The 6,000-nt window shown below is 43.4% G+C and overlaps 1 protein-coding gene across 12 annotated transcripts in view; it reads right to left on the reverse strand.

Annotated features, from left to right (window-relative positions):
• PPP6R3 (protein phosphatase 6 regulatory subunit 3) overlaps positions 1-6,000 on the reverse strand; it is a 148,478-nt gene that overhangs the window by 99,252 nt on the left and 43,226 nt on the right. For all 12 annotated transcript variants that reach the window (XM_004383640.2, XM_023738141.1, XM_023738140.1 and 9 more), the window contains one exon: positions 1,278-1,425. The gene's annotated coding sequence lies outside the window, so the exon portion shown is untranslated. The remainder of the gene's footprint in view (positions 1-1,277; positions 1,426-6,000) is intronic.

Genomic DNA, 6,000 nt, shown 5'->3' on the forward strand with positions numbered 1-6,000 from the left:
TGTCTGCCTTGAACATTATGCTCTTTTAAGATATATCTATACGGAATCAAACTGACAGCAGCAACTCGAAAGATCAGACAGGAACCTCAGGGGCAGTGAGTTTACGTTAATGAAAACTCAGAAAAGGAGGGCGAGAATGGCTGCGCAACTCAAGGAGCACAATCGACGCCACTGAACTAGACACGTAGTATGCAAACTTCAACTGTATGTTTGTGCTGTGTATATTCTCAACAATGAAGATAAAATTATTTAAAAAGGGAGGGAAAAAAAAGAGTTCACAAAGGAGTAATCACAAAGGAACAGGAATAATTCAGAAAGGTTTGACAAAAGAGGCTGAAAGAGAGCTGAGCCCTGGAAGTCATGAAATCAAATACACAAAATAATAAAATAATATGAGACAAGCAGCCAACATTAGAAATTCATGCATGAGAATAATATGGAGTTAAGCCGAAGAAATCCGGTTCTTTGTACAAGAATCTGTCAGAGAAGGAGGTGGCACTTCACTGCACAAGCACGAGGGGAGCCCCAGAGTCTGGGCATGGCCACATGTGAGGGGCTGGGGGTGGGGGCACATGTACACAGTGGTGTCTTGGGTGCTGAGGGAAGATGCACCTGGGATAAGCAAAGACCTGCTGCAGGAGAAGAGCTGTAGCACCTCGTGAGATCAGCAGGCCTCACCTGGCTTCGTGGCACTGGAATGAAAGAAAAAGCCAGCTGTGCAGTCATGATGAGGGTAGAACCGAGAGGTAAATGACTGATCATCAGCTGAGAAGGAAACACCATTAAAAATGACTGAAATGTCAAGTCTTGGAACAGAGAGATTACATGGCTTGTGCACCTCCCCTTGCCCTGAAGAGTCAAGACAACGGAGCTAATGAAATCAGATTGAGTACGTGTGCGCGTCCCATAAAGATCCTACCGCGCACCACTTCCTATTAAGCACCAACTAAGCCAAAAGTAAAAGTCAACTTTTCATCATTAATAAAAAGTTCCAATAAAGAGTTCCAAAATGATAGCAATTAGGACTCAAAAGTAATAAGCATATGAGTCAGGTGGCTGGCTAAAGCCAAATGTCCTTCGGCTGGTTTAAGTCAAAACACACAACACACACGTTCTTACTCTCTCAGGCTGCTATTTAACTTGCTAAAAATACCTCAGTAGTATACTGTACCTGGCTTAAAGAGACTGACCTAGACCTGGTTCACCTAGACTCCAAGGTCTGACCATAGAACACTGCCTTCCTTGAGGTAACTCCCGATAATCTTAATGGATCTTACCTTCCAAACCAAAGTTTAAAAATTAAAAGAAGTGTTTTCTTCTCTGTGGCTCCTTGCCCATTACAGGTTATCCTGGCAACAGTTGTCTTCCAAGTTACCGCATTAGCAGATGAGCAGGAAAAGAGTGGGACGGGAAACAGAAGCTCCCCTAGAAAGAAAAAAGAGCATCATCACAGCATGTTCTCCTTCCATCTTCTGAGAGCTGCCGTTAAAACATAAAACACACTGGCTCAGGGTCTTGAGTCACACAGAACAGTACCTCAGAGAATTGAAAAGCTCTAGTGAATTGAAATTTTCTATAGAAAACCAGGCAGTTGTTATCACTCCACCTCAGCTTTTAACCTACGCTAAACAATAACCCAGAAATAACTATAAACAGCGTAACAGGGCAATCAGTGAGTGAAGAAAAAAATATTCTTATTTATCCTGTGAGAACATCAATGATATTCTTATTCAACAAAGGGTCAACTGCAAAGGCACCATACTTTAAAATACTAAAACAAATTTAGAAAGTACTTCTCTTAAAGCCCCCAAGTAAGTCCATGTAATACCTTTAAACATTCCTAACTTTGACCAGGACCTGTGGAAGAACACCGAGGTCCTTGAAGTACTAGCTGTAGACAAATTCAGTCACTAATGTTAATTAGCCAAGCACTGCACATGAAAGGAATACAACCGTCTTCCAAGACTCTTCACTGATCACAGAATACCACAGAAAAACACTCAAACTTCAGTGTGCTAACCAGAATACTGTAAGAATGCAGTCTGCAAGGCCTCCTTTAAAAATACTGCTGTTCATCTAACGCGTCTCTTCCATAAAATTCACATTACTTTGTGATCTCAACTCATCATTTTTCCTCAAATAAGATAATCAATAGAAAACACTGCTAACTGCTTGTAAAACCAATAAAATGAATCGACAATAAAAACAGCAATCCCAGGTGAAAATGCAAAAGAGAATATTTCATTCTAAAAACAAAACACGTTACCACCTCAGTGCTCTCTGAACATACACTTGATCTTCTGACCAGACTTAATGGTCTGAGACTGGGGGAACCCCAGAAAGCATGGCGCCTGGATTCTCTATCAGCCCAGAACTAAAATAACTTCCAAGGCCAACTCTTCAGACAGGGATTGGACTGGACTGTGGGACATAAAGTGATACTCGCGAGGAGTGTGCCTCTTAGCTCAAGCAGATACAAGAGACTAAACGGGCAGCTTCTGTCCAGAGGTGAGACAGGAACAGAGAGGGTTAGGAGCTGGTTGAATGGATGCAGGCGATCGGGGGTGGAAAAGAGGAGTGTGCTGTCACAGTATGGGGAGAGCAATTAGGGTCACATAACAATGTGTGTATAAATTTTTGTATGGGGAAAAATAAAAGTATAGTTTATCTTCTGAATTGACACTTAAAGAACAGGCCACGCGCCCACACACGCAGCTCTGCTCCTGAGACATAAGCTGAACATGTTAGTGTCAAACTACGTTGTCAACAGCGTCAGAGGTAAGTCTAAAGTCTACCTCAACAGTCATTCTCTGTGTGTTAGGGGTTCCAGACCCTTTTAAGAATCTGACAGAGTACCCACAAAATGCACGTACATACAAACTTTGGCATTTCAACTGGAATCGTTTCAGGCCCCTAGAAACCAATCTGCAATCACCCCCTCCCCCTACCCACTCTTCCCCCAGCAGGCCAGTCAATCACAGCTCTGGGCAGTTTTCCCAGCACCACCTCCTCACCATGTCACTCACTCCCATCCAGAGATGCCAAAAGAAAACGCAGCTCTCACACCAGTTCACAGCACTAGGATCTCAGGTGCTTATTTAAGGTGTAAGAAGGATGTTTAGAAGCAATCCACTCTTCTGGAAAAGGGTCTTTTTTCCCATTGCTCATAATTAGAGAAAAGACTGGGTCTGTATTACTGACACTAAGAAATCTGGCTATTTTAAAGCATAAGACTATGAGAGACACGACAAGCACATGAAGAAATGTTCAACATCAATGGTCAGTAAGAAAACACAAGTCAAAACCACCATGAAATACCACTTCACACCCACTAAAACCAAAGCCAAACTTCAACTTACGGCGACCCCCTGTGTGTCAGAGCACAACTGTGCTCCATCGAGTTTTCAATGGCTGATGTTTGCAAGTGAGTAACTTGCCGTGTTTTTTCTTCCGAGGCACCTGTGGGTGGACTCAAACTTCCAACCTTCTGGTTAGCGGCCAGGCACACTAACCATTTGCACCACCCAGAGACTCCTCACACCCACTAGGATGGCTTTAATCAAGAAATCAAAAAATAGCCAAGTGCTAGTTTACAAGGATGTGGAGAAACAGAAAACCTCACACATCGCTGGTGGGCATGAAAAATGGTGCAGCCACTTTGGAAAACAATCTGGCAGTTCCTCAAAAAGTTAAACACAGAATTATTATAAAAAACAAACCAAACCCATTGCCATCGAGTTGATTCCGACTCATAGCGACCCTACAGGACAGAGTAGAACAGGCCCATGGGGTTTCCAAGGAGCTTGGTGGATTCAAACTGCCGACCTTCTGGCTAGCAGCCAAGCTCTGGGGAAAGAGGAATAACGGGTGATCATTTAATGCGTACGGGGTGTTTTTATGCGATGAGGAAAAAGTTCTGAAACTAGAGAGAGGTGGTGGACGTACAACATTGTGAATAAATACCACTGAACTGTACGATTTAACCTGGCATGCAGGTGAATTTCTTCTCAATAAAAATATTTTTAAAGAGTATGAGAACAAGGTCAAAAGAGGGAGAACAGAATGGCATGCCATACACGTACAGCACTAAAATTCCTGGGTAAAGAGCGTGTACTGAACACAAACTGAAATGCCTCTAAAACTAAACGGTTTTTGTTTGTTTGTTTTTAAAGGCACAACCCGCAACGACCAAAAGACAACAAAATTGGAAGGGGGCAGAAGGAAAATCAATTGAAAGCTACTTACAGAACACTTAGATCCCTAAATCTCCTCATTCTCTCTTGCCGCCCCACCCCACCCCAGCAGATGACCAGATGCTGACAATGAGCTGGAAGAGTCCAGCCCAGGGGGGACAGGATTGCCACGCTGAAAACAGAGGGCCAGTGTGAACTGCAGAACGAACGCTGGGACACGTGCCCCTGCACTGTCCAGCCCAGCCCTCCTGGGTCCCACATTTCCTGCCAGCAGCCAAGACCTCCACTCTCCAGGTTGAAGACTGAAAGTGTCTTGAGTTATCTGACTGACCTACAGAAAAAAAGACCTGGACGCAATGACCTGGGGGGCTTCCCAATCACAAAGCTCAATGAGTCCACAGCCACAAGCCCTACCCAGGACACAGCTTCCAGCCAGTTGCTTCCCAGTCTAACTTTTAAAAAACTTTTTTTTAATGGGCAAAGGATATGAACAGGCACTTCACCAAAGAAGATATTCAGGGGGGTAACAGACAAGTGAAGAAATGTTCACGATCGCTAGCCATTAGAGAAATGTAGATCAAAACTACAATGAGGTATCATCTCACCCCAACAAGGCTAGCATTAATTCAAAAACCACAAAATAATAAATGCTGGAGAGGCTGTGGAGAGACTGGAACACTTATACACTGTTAGTGGGAATATAAAATGGTACAGCCACTTTGGAAATCGATTTGGCACTTCCTTAAAAAGCTACAAATAGAAATACCATACGATCCAGCTATCCCATTCCTTGGAATATATCCTAGAGAAATAAGGGCCGTCACACAGATAGATACATTGACACCCATGTTCATTACAACACTGTTCACAATGGCAAAAAGGTGGAAACAACCTAGGTGCCCATCAGCGGACAAACAGATAAACAAATTATGGTATATCCACACAATGGAATACTACGCAACGATAAAGAACAACAATGAAGCCGTGAAACATAACACAGAGGAATTTGGAAGGTATTATGCTGAGCGAATTTAGTCAGTCACAGAAAGACAAATATTGAATAAGACCACTATTATAAGAATACAAGAAAAGGTTTAAACACAGAAGAAAACATTCTTTTATGGTTAGGAGGATGGGAAGGGAGGGCGAGGGTTATTTACTAACTAGATAGCAGATAAGAATTATCTTAGGTGAAGGAAAGTCAGCACAACTGGACTAAACCACAGCTAAGAAGTTTCCTGAATACTATCAACACTTTGAGGGACAGAGTAGCAGGGGTAGGGGTCGGGGGACCATGCTTTCAGGGGACATTGAGGTCAACTGGCATAACAAAGCTTATTAAGAAAATGTTCTGCATCCTACTTTGATGAGTGGCGTCTGGAGTCTTAAAAACTACCAAGTGGCCATCTAAGATGCATCAATTGGTCCCAACCCACCTGGAGTAAATAAAGGAGAATGAAGAACACCAAAGACACAACGAAAGTAGTAGCCAAAGAGACAGAAAGGGCCACATAAACCAGAGACTGTGTCAGCCTGAGACCAGAAGAACTAGATGGTGCCTGGCTACCACCAATGACCGCCCTGACAGGGAACACAACAGAGAGTCCCTGACGGAGCAGAAGAAAGGTGGGGTGCAGAACTCAAATTCTAGTAAAAAGACCAGACTTAATGGTCTGATTGAGACTGGAGGAACCCCAGAAAGTATGGCTCCCGGACTCTCTGTCAACGCAGAACTAAAACCATTCCCGAGGCCAACTCTTCAGACTGGAATTGGACTGGACTGTGGGACATAAAGTGATACTCGTGA

This window comes from Trichechus manatus, unplaced genomic scaffold (assembly GCF_000243295.1).
Source record: "Trichechus manatus latirostris isolate Lorelei unplaced genomic scaffold, TriManLat1.0 scaffold00113, whole genome shotgun sequence".
NCBI lineage: Eukaryota > Metazoa > Chordata > Mammalia > Sirenia > Trichechidae > Trichechus > Trichechus manatus.